The sequence below is a fragment of the Pseudophryne corroboree genome, chromosome 5 (genome assembly GCF_028390025.1).
Source record: "Pseudophryne corroboree isolate aPseCor3 chromosome 5, aPseCor3.hap2, whole genome shotgun sequence".
NCBI classification, from domain to species: Eukaryota; Metazoa; Chordata; class Amphibia; order Anura; family Myobatrachidae; genus Pseudophryne; species Pseudophryne corroboree.
Window position 1 is genome coordinate 530,002,342 of NC_086448.1, and position 19,216 is coordinate 530,021,557.

A 19,216-nucleotide genomic window follows, 5' to 3' on the forward strand; every position below is an offset into this window, starting at 1 on the left:
CATTATCATCACTACTGCAACTACCACTACTATCTGTATGATAAATTATTAATAGGAAAATATGCGATCGGTGCTAAAGATAAACATAATATAATGTAATATAATAATGTAATAATTATTATTAATAATAATAATAATATAATGTAATATAAGTCTATAGATACCTTCCATTAATTATTTCGTAGCTCATTGATTTGTAATTAATTAGCAACCTCCGTTAAGTCGGCCAAATAACCCGTCTGCCGATATAGGAAAACACGCAGAAACATTTTAACACCCCAATATATTATAATTCGTATTTATTAAATAATATATAAATATATGTATTTTTGTATATTTGTACATCTGTGGTGCGTTTCTTCTTGTATGGTGTACTGTATACGAATTATTATTATTATTATTATTATTATTATTATTATTATTATTAATAGTATTATTATTATTATTATTATTATTATTATTATTATTATTATTATTATTATTCATAAAAATAATAATAATAATAATAATAATAATAATAATAACAGCAACAAAAATAATAATAATAATAATAATAATAATGTACATTGCATAATAAATACATTATCGACGCTGTGTAAACATACAACATCACTGTTATGAAGAGTTGACATTATAAAACAATAGTAAATAGACGAACCTATCGTGTAGCTCACTACTGGTACCAGCTCCGGTTATCAGGTGTATTCCTGGGCTTGTCATTTACTATACAGCAGGTTTATGTAACATGCTGATCTTCGGCTGTAGTGGAGTTATAGTAGGAGGCTGCAGAACGTGCTGAGACTTGTAGTCCCACAAAATCTTACTTGACGTAACCTGAGTCCATTTATTTTAGACTCACATTTCTGTTTATAAGAAAATTATATTGTTTCTCAAATATTTGCAAATTTGAATTGATGTAAATGTAGTTTTTGAAACAAAGTGCGCTGCAGGGCGAGTTATATGTCCCTATCTGAATTTCAAGCAGCACAAAAGGGAGATGAAAATAATTAACTCACATTTAGTGTTGACAAATAATAAACTCATAATACAAATATGATGTAATATTAAAAGTAAACACTCAAGTATTATTTCATATTTATAAAAGCATATCAGCGTTCTGTCTTTTGAATACATATAAATGCTCCATATTATGTAGTAGAACAGGATCACATTCACTCTTTCTATCCTTTACACTTATAATCTAAATTACAGTATTGTTTCATTGATGCATTTTACATTTCCTTTATTGTGTCTGAGTTATTACTGTATCTTCTTTGTGGGGTAATGTTAACCATACACAGAGTATGAAGAAATAACTGACTGCTGTACTGTACATATTATTTTCATTTTCAATTCACATATATTACTGGCTGGAGTTGTGATATGTATGATTAGCTGGTGGACGGGATGCTGGCTGTCATGATCCCGAAAGCAGGATCCTGTCCGCCAGAATGCCAGCAAAAGGGCGAGCGCTAGAAAGCCCCTTGTGGGCTCACTGTGCTCGCTATGCTACCGGCATGGTGGCTCGTTGCATATGGCGCAGGTTATATTCTCCTTCTATGGGTTTTGTGGACACCCACAGAGGGAGAATAGTCTGTGTCGCCGGTATTTCACCTGTGTTATTTCACCCCATCGGGATTCCGTCGTCGGTATTGTGACCACCGGGATCCTGACTGGTGGTATTTTCAGTGGCGGAACAAGCAAGCGGTGGGCCCAGGTGCAACAAAATGCTTTGGGCCCCCCCCCCCCCCCATCCCATCCAAGTCCACCCCATGGGCAGTGCGCGCCGTAGGCGCGCGCAAAAATACATAGTGGCGTGGCTTCGTGGGGAAGGGGTGTGTCCACAAAATAATACCAATTCATAAAACGGTGCACAGTAGTCTCCATTCTTCAAATTACGCCGCACAGTAGCACCACTACACCAGGTAGAGACCCTTTTACTCCTTACAGCGAACAGATTCCCCTTTTTACACATAACGGCAGACAGTGTGCACTTTTTACACATAACGGCAGACAGCGTGCCCTCGTTACACATAGCGGCAGACAGCATACACTTTTTACACAATGGCAGACAGCGTGCCCTCGTTACACATAGCGGCAGACAGCGTGCCCTCGTTACACATAGCGGCAGACAGCGTGCACTTTTTACACATTACGGCAGACAGCGTCCCCATTTTACACATTACGGCAGACAGCGTCCCCATTTTACACATTACGGCAGACACCATACACTTTTACACATAACGGCAGATAGCGTGCCCTTTTTACACATTACGGCAGGCAGATTCTACCTTTTTACACATAGCGGCAGGCAGATTCCCCATTTTTATACATAGCGGCAGGCAGATTCCCCATTTTTATACATAGCGGCAGGCAGATTCCCCATTTTTACACATTGCGGCAGGCAGATTCCCCATTTTTACATTGCGGCAGGCAGATTCCCCATTTTTATACATAGCGGCAGGCAGTCCCCCCTTTTTACACATTGCGGCAGGCAGTCCCAACAAATAAAAAAAGAAAGAGACAGAAAGAAAGAAAGAAAGAAAGAAAGAAAGAAAGAAAGAAAGAAAGAAAGAAAGAAAGAAAGAAGAATTATACTTACCCTCTCTGTTGGCTCAGGCTCCTCGGTCACGGTGCAGCTTCCCGGGCAGTAGAGAAGAAGGAGGAGGGAGGTGAAGGAGGGAGCCGCAGCAGCGCTGTGTTACTGGTGGAGGCGCTGCTGCTGCTGCCCCTCTGCTTCCCTATAGGCTGTTCTCAGAGACAGCCTATAGTGAAGCAGAGGAGCAGCAGCAGCAGCGCCTCCACCAGTAACAAAGCGCTGCTGCGGCTCTCTCCTTCACTGAGAGACTGTGACCTGTTTGTATATGAGGGAGGGAGGGACGGACCCTCCTCCCTCCTTCGTGTGCGGGTGGCCAGAATCGTTCCTTATGACGGGCGGGTCACGGGAGCGCTGGTGTGCGGCTGCGGCATGACATACAATGAGTCATTGTGACTCATTCATGTAATGCCGGCCGGCGGCTGTGGGCCCTTGAGTGCGGCGGGGCCCCAGTGCAATGCACTGCCTGCCCCGCCAGTAGTTCCGCCCCTGGGTATTTTAACAGCTTCCCCTGGAAGAACCTACAGTAATTACTGATGTACACATACTGGGGGTAATTCCGAGTTGATCGCAGCAGCAAGTTTGTTAGCAGTTGGGCAAAACCATGTGCACTGCAGGTGGGGCAGATATAACATGTGTAGAGAGAGTTAAATTTGGGTGGGTTATTTTGTTTCTGTGCAGGGTAAATACTGGCTGCTTTATTTTTACACTGCAATTTAGATTTCAGTTTGAACACAACCCACCCAAATCTAACTCTCTCTGTACATGTTATATCAGCCCCACCCCCACCCCCCCCTGCACTGCACATGGTTTTGCCCAACTGCTAACAAATTTGCTGCTGCGATCAACTCGGAGTTAGGCCCACTGTACTGTAACTTTCAGAAATACATAGCAGTTTTTAATTATTGCAGTAAGTGATAGTGATACCTAAATGATAGTGTTCTTTCTTCACCTGCCCTAATGGTTTGTCACCTTTGTGTTACACAAATTGCCATTTGATTTGTTCAATCTGGGCTTAGATAGCCCCCAAAGGGGTTATTCAGCATCAGTAGCATAATCACAAAACTGCTACTGGTAAAAATTGCATGTTGCTGGCAGCTCAGCAGAGGGCAAGGCCGCCCAGTATGTGAAGCATCGCCCTGGGATGCAATCACATTTGAAATGCGATCACGTCACAGAAATTGAGAAACAGCGGGGATTACCAGTTGCCCCCAGTATATGCAGCCAGGCTGCATATGTAGGTGCACCTGCGCCATGTTTCCCTTCACAGGAAATTCAGGTGACGTCACCTGGTTGCCCTGAAAATGGCCATGGCGTGCCTGCGTTTCCTGTACCACTCCTCACCAACACTGCGTCGCTGCCCCGGATGCCCACCACCTGTCAATCACTATACAATCACATCATGCTGGGATGCGATTGCATTGTGAAACCCTGTGCACGCGCGATGTTGATGCAACGCATATGCAAACTGCTGATAATCGGCCAATCTGCGATTTTGGTAATTTGCATGTGATGCTGAATAGTCCCCAAAGTGCATACAGTAGGCTTGCGGAAGCCAAGGAAATAGTGCGGGCATTCCTTGCACAGTGCTGAATAGAGACATTGTTGCATTTTGTTCACAGAGCAGTTGAAAATGAAATTTATTTTGCATGGTCACTTTCACCAGAACAGAACAGAACAGAGCTGGCGCTCTTCAGATCTTGACCTATAATTTCAATGAAAATTGATAATTATTCAGTCAGATACAAGGACATTTGCAATTTAAAAAAAATGCATCTTTGTAACCTATTCTGAGACAGTCACATTTGCAAATATCAAGCTGTGACTTCCTCCCATTGTTGTATCTGGCTGAGGTGAGACTATGTTGCAACTGTGGGTTGCAATCACTGACAGTCCAGAAAATGGTGATAACCGCAGCACAAAATGGAAATATATTGCAGGTAATTGCAGGAGTGTGAAGATAATAAGTACTGAATGGGTTGGGTACAAAATCCTGACGCTCAGTATGCCGACGGCGGCATCCCGACAGTCAAAATCTTGTTGGATACTGTGTGTATTTAAATCCTACCCCTAACACATCCTTACCGCAGCGTAACGCTAGCTGTTCCCTCTTGCATGCTAACGCTAACCCCCTGTACATAACGGCAGGAATCTGACTATGGGGATCCCGACACATCTCCTGCAGGCTTCCTCTTCCACAATTATGCATGATTCATTTTTGTTTTTTTTTGTTTTTTTGAAAAATGAAGGTTTATTGCAATTTAAAGTGTCTTTTTAAAAACTGCCTCTGCTGTTTTCCTGTATTTCCTGTAAGTGGGTGTGTTATTCACATTGATGCCCAATCACATGGAGTCCTTATTAGCAGCTTCACAGTGATAATTATCAACTTTACACATAGACCAGGGCCTGAGTTGACAGAAGTCAGACCCCTTCAGGAGGCTACATATGTGGCTTTTTTTGGTGGTTACATGTCCAGAACACACCTTTGGTGTACTTTAGTTGCCGCTGCATGCGCACTGCAGTTGCATTCACACCCACTTACTGCGATTCATTCCATGCACATTCCAGTCCAATTCTCTGTCCCCTAAAATCTGAGAATGAAAAAGTCACATTTGAGACCTAAAAAGTTGTGCATTGCAAAAAGTCACACATGCACACTGGATTAAAAAATATCAAAACATAAAAAAAAATCTGAAATTGAGTTTCAGATTGACTTTGAATAAGGCTCTCTGTGTCTGCAAGTTTCCAAGTTGAAATGGAAGGCTAATTAAGTGAAGAAAGCATGATATACTGTACAGTACACCACAAGTGAGACCACAGTGGACTGTGGAGACCTCAGAATAATCTACTACTGGGTTTACAAGCAAAAAAGGAAAGAGAGCGCAAATAGACTTGAATTATTCCATATTTATTATATCTAAAATTGCACATACACCAAAATTAGTTTAAACTATACCAATTGGCAACTGGATTTAAAACAACTTAGTACTTTAAAAATATATTTCATAGCATAGGATCCCTAACACTCGAATATCCTTATGGTTCCACTCAAGTAATACCCTACTGATTACCAGATAATTTTCACAGGTGTCCTTTAGTGAAATCAATGTAGAAAGAGTCCAAGAATGGTGAAAGACCCTTATTTATATCCACCAGTCACGTCCTGTGTGATAATACATGTATTTATACCGTAATCATGGTTATTGTTTCTTTTAAGAAAGAATTGAAACAGTTAATGTAGCAAATATACTGATGCTTCAGGTAGCTAAAAGTCAGTTTGTAAAGCAGGCTTTATCTCATATTGCAGCCTCTCTAGAGCGTCTCCGTCTGCCGCTCTCTACCTTAATCACTTATTGTGTTCAGAGCGGTTAGGCTTCCCGCTTCCCGAGAGTTTTGGTCCACGGCGCCGGGTTTGCGCGCACCGCCTGGTGTGTCCAAGGTGATTGTATCTGCTGCGCCTGTGTTCACCTCTCAGTGCCCGACTGGACCGCTGGCTCCAGGCACGTGATCGGCAGCCACGGTCCCTGCTTTGCAAAGGGACCAATGCAGGTGGCTCCAAACCCAGGACCGGACTGTCCAATAAAGTGATTGATGCTGAAATCGGTGGCAACCAAATCCGTGAAGAGTGTTTGGATCCTAAAACACCCTGACGCGTTTCTCGACCGTTATAAGCTGGTCGTTTCTTGGACCAAAACTCTCGGGAAGCGGTAAGCCTAACCGCTCTGAACACAATAAGTGATTAAGGTAGAGAGCAGCAGACGGAGACGCTCTAGAGAGGCTGCAATATGAGATAAAGCCTGCTTTACAAACTGACTTTTAGCTACCTGAAGCATCAGTATATTTGCTACATTAACTGTTTCAATTCTTTCTTAAAAGAAACAATAACCATGATTACGGTATAAATACATGTATTATCACACAGGACGTGACTGGTGGATATAAATAAGGGTCTTTCACCATTCTTGGACTCTTTCTACATTGATTTCACTAAAGGACACCCGTGAAAATTATCTGGTAATCAGTAGGGTATTACTTGAGTGGAACCATAAGGATATTCGAGTGTTAGGGATCCTATGCTATGAAATATATTTTTAAAGTACTAAGTTGTTTTAAATCCAGTTGCCAATTGGTATAGTTTAAACTAATTTTGGTGTATGTGCAATTTTAGATATAATAAATATGGAATAATTCAAGTCTATTTGCGCGCTCTTTCCTTTTTTGCTTGTTTACTCTATATAGGGACGCTAATACCCTATTCTGAGAGCAGCAAATAGCATCTCAACACAGGTTCTATCACAGGCGCCTTTCCTTTTTTAGTGGATTGTACTACTGGGTTTAGCTGAAGGAATTCCTGAAAGAACAGGAATCTCATGGTAGGGATACACACTTATATGAAGTTACCTATAGATGTGCCATACTAGAAGGAAAACTATAACATATGAGGTCAATCCAATAAGCCATGAAGGGTGTGATGTGCCATTTCCATGGTGCTTCAATGCTGGCAGGCACCCGATCTCACACCCTTTGCGGGCTGAAATCAGCCCCAATTTTCACCAAATTGTTCAGAGCAGTTTTGTGCGAATTCGGGCCACTTGCAAGATCATAGCGGCTAATTGGATTGAACCCATAGTATGAAAATGTATTCTCAGGATGCAGTCATAATATCGCCACCACAATGTCAAGACCCGCTGTTCAAAGTAAGTCACCACTAGACCACCAGGGATATTTTGTCAACATTCTAATCATGTCAACATTTCATCAGTGTTGACACAACAAATGTCGATATGGTCGGTGTTAACATGTCAAGCATGTTGACATGCTGCATAATGACATTACGACCATGCTTTCATTCTTGTGTCAACATTATTCATGTCAACAAGATGAATGTCGACAACATATATCACACCCCTTGCAAACAGATGAATGGAACAAAGACAATGGTAGGTTTTTTCAGTGCACAAAACACAGGAGCCTGAAGAATGGAGACCTGGAAGGTGGTTCCCCACACTTCACATCAACATGCAGGTAACAAAGCCCTTTACTTACGGGCTCTGATGATTCCATCTTAGTGCTTACAGAATGTGAAGTTTTAGATTGTCTGCGACTAGTGGATTCTAAGAAATCTGCTGGTCCTGATGGGATCCCTGCTATGGTCCTTAGGGGATGCGCTATTCAGTTAAGCTGGATACTGACTTTATTATTTAAACTCTCTCTGACAAATTGTAGTGTCCCTACGTGTTTAAAGACCACCACAATTGTCCCTATTCCCAAGAAAGGCCCAGCGAAATGCTGTAACGATTATCGGCCCATTGTACTGACCTCTCTTATTATGAAATGCTTAGATCGTCTTGTATTGAAGCATATTAAGTCCTTTATCCCTAGGACATTCGACCCCTTTCAATTTGATTATCATGAAAACCGATGTACTGAGGATGCAGTTCTTACAGTTTTACACTCATCTCTCAGTCATCTGGAGCAGCGAGGGTGTTATATAAGGATTCTTTTTATCGATTTTAGCTCAGCTTTTAATACTGTAATTCCCTGCTCACTTATAGGTAAGCTATCTGATTTAGGTATTGGTACACCCACTTGTAATTGGTTACTACTAGATTTTTTTTATCAAGTAGACCTCAGTAGGTGAAATTAGGAAGCCTTTTGTCTAAGATTGTAACTGTCAGTACAGGTGTACCACAAGGTTGTGTACTAAGTCCTCTTTACTCGCTATTTACCCATGATTGCGTGTCTTCCTCTGACAGTGTGCAGATTATAAAATTTGTGGATGACAAAGCAGTCATTGGATTAATTTCTGGTGAGAATCAGGTGACTTATCGTAGAGAAATTGAGAATTTGGTGGCCTGGAGTGAGGTTAATCATCTTCAATTAAATGTGGATAAAACCAAGGAACTGGTGATGGATGTTAGGTGTAGTTGTGATTTCTCACTACTCCCAGTATTTATAAACAGGTTAAATATTGAGGTTGTTCATTCTTTTACATTTTTAGGCATCCTTTAGGTGGTTAATACTCAGGCAATAGTTAAAAAGATACACCAACGCTTATTTTTCCTTCGCAGTCTTAAGGTTGTAGGTGTGGGCGTTGGTATGTTGATGAATTTTTATAGATGTGCTATTGAGAGTGTTTTAACTTATGGAATCATAGTTTGGTACGGAAACTGTATATCCACGAGCAAGGAGAGTTGGAGCACTTGGTTCGCTCAGCTGGTAAAATTATTGGGGTCCAGCTGCAGACTGTTAAAGATCTCTTTGCAGCAAGATTGATAAATAGAGCTTGGAGTATACTGTCTGATTCTAGCCACCCGTCTGCATATCTTTTTACTAAGTTGCCCTCTGGTAAGCGTTGTAGATCCTTGATGGCACGCACAAATCGTCTACAGAACAGCTTCTTTCCAACTGCCGTGCGCATGCTAAACACTCATTGTGAATAATGTGTCATCTCTGTAATGACGATCCCCCAACTGTGAAGTTCAGATATATTTCTAATAAATATTTAAAATGCCAGTGTTAATATATATACTGCGGACGCAAGGTGCATCTTATTACCATATACTATAAAAGTGCGCTGTACGTCGCAAACACTATATCCCTTAAGAGACAACAAGCACTCGCACACATTGTCTGAGTTCCAATGCTCAGTGATGTATATATTTGATATTAAAAGGATATGTATACAATATATCACGTACAGTATATATCATTCAGTTATAATGTTACAATTACACAAAAAGCAGATGGTTACAAAAGAATCCATTACAGTTACAGCCAGCATACATACATTACCCTTTCCCATAGAATATTTCCTCCATTTCTCCCTCTCTCCGTCTCTCTCAATGCTCAATGAACAGTCGTCTCCATCTTTAGATCTCCCTCTACAGCAAACAAACAGCAACTGGAACAGCAACCAGCAAAACAGAGCTTCTGTGTCTGTAGTCACCTATACACTGTGTATATTGGGGGAGTACAGGTCTGGGACTGAGTCTTCTGTTATTGGTCCAGGGGAAGGAAACTTTCTCTTTTTTTTAACAACATTTTTTTATTGAGATATCATGAAAATCACAACACAAGGTGGGATGTACATGGATCGTAAAGTAATAATACACAGATATTAAAATCAAAAGGTGTACATCACTTTTTTTAGTATTTTTTTCTAACAAAGACATTTGCTTTTCAAGAGTTCAACAATTATTACGCTGATGTTATTGTACATAGTATAGGCAACCAAGAGGGAGACCGCCACAGCCGCCCGCTCCTAGACCAAAGATATAGGTTGGTCTTGTGCAGCCAATCTAGTCCGGTACCATGTGGTGTTCTTGAGGCTGTTGTGAATGTGTAGACGTGTAGTAAGGGGCAAAGTGGAGATATAGGATTCCCAAAGATTAAAGAATTGATCCACTTGTTTACCTTTATCTACAATGGCCTCCACCCAGTCCATCCTAAAAATATGATTTAGCTTATTTAAAAATAATGGTATCTGTGGTGGTGTACTATTTATCCATTCCTGCAGTATCGTCTTTTTCCCCGCCGCACTTAAGGCTATCAGTAGTTTTTTACATTCCGATGGCATGCGGAGGGAAGGGTCAATGATGCCCAGAACTGCCCATTTGGGGGTAAAGGGCACATAGGTTATTAGGTTAGCCTCCGCATATCTCCGAACTAGATGCCAAAAATATTGCACAATCGGACACGTCCATAGACAATGAAAGGTATCCGCCTCATTCTGATGGCATTTTGGACAAGAATGTGAGTCAGTCGCTCCCATATGGAAGCGCCGCAATGGGGATAGGTAAGTGTTATGATATACATTAAGAAACAATTCAGTGTACATGCTTGCTGGGAGAACTTTTCGGGAGTAAAGTAGTGATTTTTCCATAATTGATATGGTCAGATTAGGAAAGTGAGCCAACCATGTGGACATACCACCCTTCACAGTAGCGTGATCTATTATTTTCCTCAAAAAAGTGTAGTGGATGGAAATGGCCTTATGACTCGGTACAGGGTGTGTTAAGAGGTTATCCAGAGGGTTGGTACAGTCCCCATCCGCAAAGTGTGCAAGAACATGCCTAACATAGAATTGTGTTTGTAGAAATGGAAGGGGAGACGAAGCAATCACATCGTGCCTCGTTGAAACCTCTGAAAGGGTAAGCAGACGGTGGTCTTCCACAGACACCAGTGAACGAATTGACGTTATACCATCCTCCCTCCACATTTTGAAGGGATGGGCAGCCATGCCGTCTAAAAAGTCTGGGTTTTTAATTAGGGGTAAGTGTAAGGAGTGATACGGGTTCAATTTCGCGTCATGTCGCAGTTTGTGCCACATTTTCCTAGTAGACCATAGAAGAGGGTTAGACCGAATATGATCTGGTATTTCCCAGTCGTGCTGATGGAGGAAACATGTCAATGATACAGTCGGTAGGAAGCACTGTTCAAGGGATGTATTCGTATAGATAGAGTTGTTCTGCCGCCAGTCTCTTAAATGTCTCAAAAGAGCAGCATGATTATAAACCACTACATATGGAAAATTGATACCCCCATTGGATTTAGGTTGAGCAAGTTTACGGAAAGCAATACGTGCTCGGCCTCCCTTCCATATGAAGGTTCTAATAAGTTTATTAATTTGTTGTGAGTCCTGCTTTGTCAACAATATGGGAAGCGTTTGCAAGGGGTACAGTATGCGTGGTATAGCCACCATTTTTAAAAAGTTAGCCCTACCAAGATATGACAATGGAAGACGCTCCCATCCCTTAATATCATCAGTTAGGGTGTGTATTACCTTATGTATGTTGAGCTTGTATAGTTCTGAAATATAGTGTGGCACCTTAATACCCAAGTATATAATATATGTGGACACCCAGTGTAAGGGGAAACGTGTGGCCCAAGTCGGACACGTCACATTGCAACACAACAACAAGGCTTTAGATTTGTCCATATTAATACTAAAACCCGAAATGTGGCCAAATAATTTAATCTTGTCTAAAATCTGAGTAAGGGAATGTTCGAGGTCTGATATATAAAGAAGGATATCGTCAGTGAAAGCTGAAAGTTTAATTTCCTGACTACCCACTTTTATACCTCTAAAAACAGACCAATCCTGCAATGTCCTAAGCAACGGGTCGAGGGCCAAGTTAAATAGCAGAGGCGATAGAGGGCATCCTTGACGGGTTCCCCTTTCCAAAAAGAATCGTTGGCCTCTGATCCCATTAATTAATAGAGAGGCAAATGGAGCGTTGTAGATATATCGTATATAGTTAATAAACTTTGTGTCAAACCCCCTTCTCTCCAATACAGCAAACAAATGTGGCCATAGTACCATATCAAAGGCCTTATTGGCATAGAGGCTAAGAAGCATGTTTGAGTCTGTGCACGGAGACTGGGACGCCGCTACCGCCGCCAGAGCCATGCGGATTGCCTTGACCGCATGTCTGCCAGTTACAAAACCCATTTGTGTCGTGGTGAGGATATCAGGAAGAATGGATTGAAGTTGCGTCGCCATTATCTTGGCTAATAGTTTGTAGTCTACATTTAAGAGACTAATTGGTCTGTAGGAGGAAAGGAAATTGGTGTCCCTACCAGGTTTAGGGATAAGTGTAATAAAGGCTTCATTAAAGAGCGGGGATGGGGAGCTCCTCACGTGTATTGCGTGAAACAATTCCAGTAAGGAAGGGACAATTTGGGCCTGTAACATGCGGTAATAATCGCCCGACCAGCCATCTGGGCCTGGAGACTTACCATGGGGCAAATTGGAGATAGCGGTGTTAATTTCCTCCGCCGTTATATGACCCATAAGGGCTTCTCTCTGGTCTATGGTCAGGGGGGGCAATACATCATCTGTGAGCAACTGTGTTTGTATATCAGTATCTATTTGTGTCGATTGAAACAAGGACTGAAAGTAGGATTGAAAATGTTCTACTATTTCCTGAGACTTAGTGATAACCCGGCCGGACCTTGGGTGGTGTATGGTGGTTATAACATGCCGTTTTTGGGGGGGTCTAGAAATGACCGCCAATAACCTACCAGCCTTATTGCCCCATCTATAAAATTTATTTTTGGTGAAATCTAAGGAATGTTTTGCTTGGGTAGCTAAGTAAGTTTCAAGCAGGCATCTAGCCTGTTTGTATTCGTCAAGGGTAGTCTCCGTTGGGTTAGAAGTATATGTTCGGAAGGTCCTGGACATCGTTGCTTTTAACTTAGTGTATTCCAATTTGGAATCTCTTTTTTTCCAGGCGACATAACTAATAATGTGACCCCTCATCACTGCCTTTGAGGCATTCCAAAAGATTTCGGGTTTGTCCCAATATTCTATGTTGTCATCAACGTAATTGGTCCAATGATATGTTAGGTATAGTTTAAAGTCCTCCGAATTTGCCAGGTATTGTGGGAATCGCCAAATACGATATGTTGAATGCATTTGGGGATGGGCCAGCGCTAGCGTGACGGGGGCATGATCAGAGATCAATATGTCGAGTATATCTACCCCAGCAGTCTGGGACATTAAGTCATCGGCAATTAGGAACCTGTCAATATGAGACAAAGTTCTATGTGCCAACGATAAATGGGTGTGCGTCCTGTCAGTTGGGTGTAGCAATCTCCATGGGTCAGAGAGGTCTAAGGAGTCTCAAATGCCAACAGGTGTCTGCTCTGGGAGTCAGTGGTTCTCGACACAATTGGTGATCTGTCAACCGTAGGATCGTCCACCATGTTATAATCCCCACCCACTATTAGGGAGAAGTTAGTTCTGCTTAGAAGAATGTGGGCAATGTCCTGAATAAATGTGTGTGTATTGACATTCAGGGCATACAAGTTGACAAGGGTATATTTGGTGTGAAAAAGCTCTATGTCCATAATGATATATCTGCCTTCAGGATCAATGATTTCTGTCAAAACAGTAACAGGAAGGTTTTTTTGAAAAAGTATGGCTTTTGTGCGAAAGGGAGCAGCGATACAGGGACCAAGCCATGGTGCTTTTAATACATTTTCCTCACCCGCCAGCCAGTGTGTTTCCTGTAAGAAAATCACATCCGGGTGGAAACGTTTAAGGTACGTGACCACACGTTGTCGTTTGACTGGGGAATTAAGTCCTCCTACATTCCAAGTAATGAATTGTATCGGTTTCGGGGGTAGTACCTCAGATGAGGAAGAAACTACAGACGGCATGGCTACCCAATCCCCCCAGGGCAGTGAAAAACTTGACAGGTGAGCAATAAATTCAAGCAGACAGTGGCGGCCCCCCTCCCAACCCAAGGCCGCCAGGACAGCAGTGATTTCAACAGCATAAACATCAGCACAACATGAAATATGTAGCACAGTCTTAATATGTGAAATAACAAAGGTGAACCATAATGACTCAAAACTCTATTTTCTAACATTTTCCTAACAACCAAAACCATGGTGGGCACCAACTAGGTCTAGTGGTGCGTACACAAAATACTAACAAAGTAATCACTAAATTAGTAAAAGTAGATACTTATGGTAAATTAATGTATGAACTATAGAAAAAGAAAAAAATAAAGAAAAAACAAATAATTGGCAAACACACATCCGCCCGAGGCGATAGTACCCAATGTGATCAACCCATAGCACCTCACCGACAGATACCCTAATTAACAGGCGACTTTGATGGGGATGTGCGAGTCAGAAAGTGAGATCTCGCCACTTCCGGGTCTGTGTAAAACATTTGACTACCACTCTCTGAGACCTGCAGCTTAGCTGGATACAACAAAGCAAACCTGATATTTTTACTATGTAAATGGGAACAAACGTCAGAGAATTCCTTTCTTTTCTGAGCCACTGCAGCCGAGAAGTCTTGAAATATCAAGATCTTGTGACCCTTAACTAGCAATTCTCTAGTTTTACGATAAGCTGTGAGAATCTGTTCTTTGGCCTTATAGTCGAGGTAGCGAGCAATGACCGGGCATGAGCGCTTCCGCGCTCCTTCCTGCATCGCCCCCAGCCTATGAACTCTCTCGAGATGTGGGATTTCCATATCGTCTATGATTCCCAACGAGTTTGGGAGGTCTATAGAAAGATAGGAGGAGAGGGCTTGGCCCATCAAGGACTCTGGAATGCCTATAAATCAGTGGTTCCCAAACTGTGTGCCGTGGCACCCTGGGGTGCCTCGGGACACTTGCAGGGGTGCCTCGGGGTGATGGTCCAGAACCAATTCAAATTCTGCATGGTCAATGTAAAAAGCAAAACCAGTGTTAATGGCTGCCAATCATAAAAGATAAAAATACAATCAAAAGCAAATCTTGTCCCTCACCACATAAGTTACCCTAAGGATGACATAGAAAGACAATTTACTTAATTTTATATTTCTTTCTAAATTTTTCAATAAGAAACTATTGGCTTAGGGGTGCCGTGAAAAAAATTCTGATACTCTAGGGTGCCGTGATTCAAAAAAGTTTGGGAACCACTGCTATAAATCGAAAGTTATTCCTGCGAGATCTATTTTCCAGGTCCTCAACTTTGTCCTGCAGTTGTTGTATGTATTTATATTGGGATGATATCCCCTCCTGACAGGATTGGACCAAGTCCTCAGTGTCACCCAGTCTCGTTTCCAACGCAGTAAGACGCGTCGCATGAGAGTCTATGCGAGCCAAACCCGTTTCTAAGCGGGCCTGTAGGTCGTCAAATCGCTTATCAAGCAAGGACATAAGGAAATCTGAAATCTCTTTAGCCGTTAGGGGAGGGGTTTTGTCACTAGGTGAGCTAGGTGATTCCAACCCATGTCCAACCGGGGAGGGTGTGCCTGATTTAGGGGGGGTTCTTTCCCCTTCCCTGCTTTGTAAGAGGTGTTGGATTGTTTCGGGGGCATGGTCTTGTCGAGGTATTTGTCCATACCCCAGAGAATGAAACGTGGAACAATCAACGTCTCCTACAAATAGTGTTCCCCCAGATATAGACAATGGCAGAAAAACAGAGGTGATTACATATAAAGCTCGGGCAGAGGTGTTAAGCCAAACCTATTATCTAGAGCATACCGCAACCTGCAAGAGAGCCCATGAAACAGCCCCAGCAACAAACTACGGCAATTCTCGGCTGGGGTGAAAAGATATATCTAGAAACAATATGATATGTATCTAGGAACAATATGATATGTCAAGCAATACGGAATAGAGTATCTGAATGAAAATAACAAACGTCACATGATAGTATAAGAAAAATAATAAATGGTACATAAAGGTTGCCTCAGGAGCCAGCAGAGCTGAATATGTGGCTAAAGCAATCAAAGAGATATAGAGGAGGAATGCAATCTCTCTGTGAGTCTCTTAACAAAGAATTACCGGGTGGCACTATTCCCTCTGTTGCAGAGCAGGGAAATATTATACAGAGTCCTCTTCTGGATATAGCACCAGCCAGTGCTATACAGCGTTAGACGAGGCAGTAGGCACCCGGACAGGAACCGCGGCAACACAGTCCATAAAGAGTGTCAGTACTCCCCTATTGCGACACCATGGGGAACAGGAATCCGTAAAAGCCCAGATAGGGGGCCAGTCTCTTCCAGAAACAAGCAAGAGGCTCTTATGCATAAAGGAGAAAGAGAGAGGGAAGCAAGTGAGGGTAGGTTTGATTAGGGAGGAGAGGAATGTTTTGTGAGGGGGGGAAATGGCTCACACATGAGGGGGTGTGGTACCAAGTATGGGGTAATGTGAAAGAAGCAAGGGGAGGTCGTTAGTGAAAGGCAGTAGGGGAGACAAACAATGTTAGTACCTTTGGCAGGCGCAAGGCCCTGCAAGCGAGAAATGGCCTTGACAGCAAAGTCCAAGCTCCGATCCCCAACACCCAGACGGCAACAGGCGCTGTCATCTCAGGGGCCGTGCAGACACGAGTCGCCAGTCACCACCTCCGTCCTCAGGAACAGCAGTGTGTCCATCCCAGAGAGTCGGGCAATGCGCCCGCCGGTGTAGGGCCAAAGATCCTCCCCGCAGCTAGCGTTCGTTCCTGGCACAATCCAACCGCCCGGCCAGGAGAAGCAGGACTTGCAACAGGGTCGTGAGCCTCCGGCAGGGTATAAAGGGTCCTCGGCAATAGTGGATCCCACACACTCCGACAACATCCCTTAACGTCAGGGACACCCAGCAGCAGTTCTTGGGTATGGCGCCAGCCACCAGAACGCGGGAGCACCGGGGTCTGGGCAGAGAATGCGCAGGGTCCACGCTGGGAAGTCAGTGCAGAGGGCAAGATTCCGAACGGATATCTCAGTTCAAGCGCCCAGCTAGCAGAAGTAAGCTCACAGGAATAGGGCTAGTTTCCCCGCCGCAACACTGTGTGGGATCCCCCCCTGAGAGCGACCATGCTGGCTCAGCTCCCGGCGCCGTTCAGCAGCTCGGGCCGGGGGACACCGACCCGCCGTCCAAGTTCCGCAGCTGCGTCTTACCGGTCAGGCAGGATGGGGGGACGAGGGAATCCTCTTCATCGCAGCGGCCTCTCGCCCGCAGGTTCCGGACCAAGAGGCGCTCAGCTCCCAGCGCGGCTCAGCAGCTAGGGCCAGGGGAAGCTGATCCGTTGTCAGGGTTGCGTAGCCACGCTAGATTCGCCGGACAGGATGGGGCAGAGAGGGTCTCCTCTTCGCCGCAGCCACTACTCTGCACGATCGACGGCCCCCTCTCACCATTCGGCAGCAGGATCCGGGCCAGAGAATGAGTAGAGTCTCGAGCCCCGAGGCCCCCCGAGCGGCACCCAGGTAAGTCACCCTCGCGGGTCCCTCAAAGGTCCGGTCCTCCAGTAAACTGTTCCTCTCCGCACCAGACAGCTGGTATCTGCCGGGCTCCAGTGAAGCAGACAGAAATAGGGTGAGCCCGCTACAGGCCCGTCACCGCCATCTTGTTCGCGCCAAAATCGGCGTTCATGCGGTCCATCACAAATTTGTGGCCAGACTCCAGTGGATAAAACGAATCCCGGGGAGATATAGGGGTCATCCAACTCAGCAGCACTTCAAGAGTCCGTTGAAGTGTTTAGTGTCCCCAATATGTGCCATAGAGTGAGGGATGCAGGCAGATCATAAATATCTAACCCGGGAGAGAAGTTAAAAAGCGGCCATACTCGATGTCCCGCCCACCGGAAGTGGAGGGAACTTTCTCATTCATGATGTGTTATTGGTCAGTTCATATGCAAGTAACGACCATCCTTGAAGATGCAGGAATGTCTTTTGTTCTCATTTGAACTGTGGCTTCATATTCATACATTCAATCATAACTACTCATTGCAATGTGCTACAATCTAATTACAGGTATCAAATTAACACACTCATTCCCATGATTATTTTGACACCAAAAATGACATGTTTATCTTGTTCTGTTCCATTAATACATATACATGATGTTATACTCCATTATATAATTTAAAACATTATAATGTCTAGTGCTTGACATGTTTAATTTATGTGTGGTATGAAATATGTGTTGAATATATCCTTGTGGCTTGTCTGTATGTATGCATATGCTACCATATATCGCTGTGCACGCTGCGTGTATTCGTACGCACTGCGACTCATCAGTGTGGAGTTTACATGTGCTGTGTGTAATATTTTTGACTTCGACAGTGTGTTATTGTGTACTTTTTTTATATATATGTACTTTTTTTTATCATTGTTTGGTGTGTTGTACGAATTGAATTTCTTTGTCAACTTTGTTTGATAATGACAATAAATGTATAGGTATCAGTAAAAATGGAAACCTTTCCACTGGCACTCTCTATTGTATATAAAATAATGTAAAAGAAAGAAACAACTATCTAATATATAAAAATGAAAATTTGTCCTTCTATACAAATCCACAGTTTACAAACGAAGATCATGAAATTTTACATACAAGCATATTAAAACAAGGCGGAGGCAACTAAAACAATTAGAAATCCCTAGCACCCCTAGGGGGGCAAACAGAGTATATCAGGAGACCGCATAACTCCGGAATTGCTGGAGCAATGTACTCAAAAATTGGTACACATATGCCTTACAATCTGGCAACAAACACTGTGGGGGGAAGACACCCCTAGCACCCCTAGGGGTGAGGCAGGAGCACTGAGTATTTCAGCAGACAGCATAACTCTGAATGCCTGCAGCAATTTACAACAAACTTGGTACACATATGACTTACACTCGGGGAACAAGCTCTGTGGGGTTAGACACCCCTAGCACCCCTAGGGGTGGGAATGCAGCACAGAGTATTTCAGAAGACAGCATAACTCCCAAATGCCTGCACCAATTTGCAACAAACTTGGTACACATATGACTTACAAGCTGGGAACAAACACTGTGGGGGTAAGACACCCCTAGCACCCCTAGGGGTGAGGCAGCAGCACAGAGTTTTTCAGCAGACAGCATAACTCTGGAATGCCTGAAGCAATTTACACCAAACTTGCTACACATATGACTTACACTCTGGGAACAAACACTGTGGAGGTAACAACACGCCACTAGCACCTCTAGGGGGGGCCAGCAGCACAGACTATATCAGGACATGCATGATATGTCAGTGATGACAGGGCTGCATGTGACAGGGCCAGTGACATGATGTGTGGAGGGGAATGCAGGTAGCACAAACCCACACACTGACAGTTATATAGTGAAAGTAGCATGGTCACCCAGCAGCACAGTATATCAGGAGATAC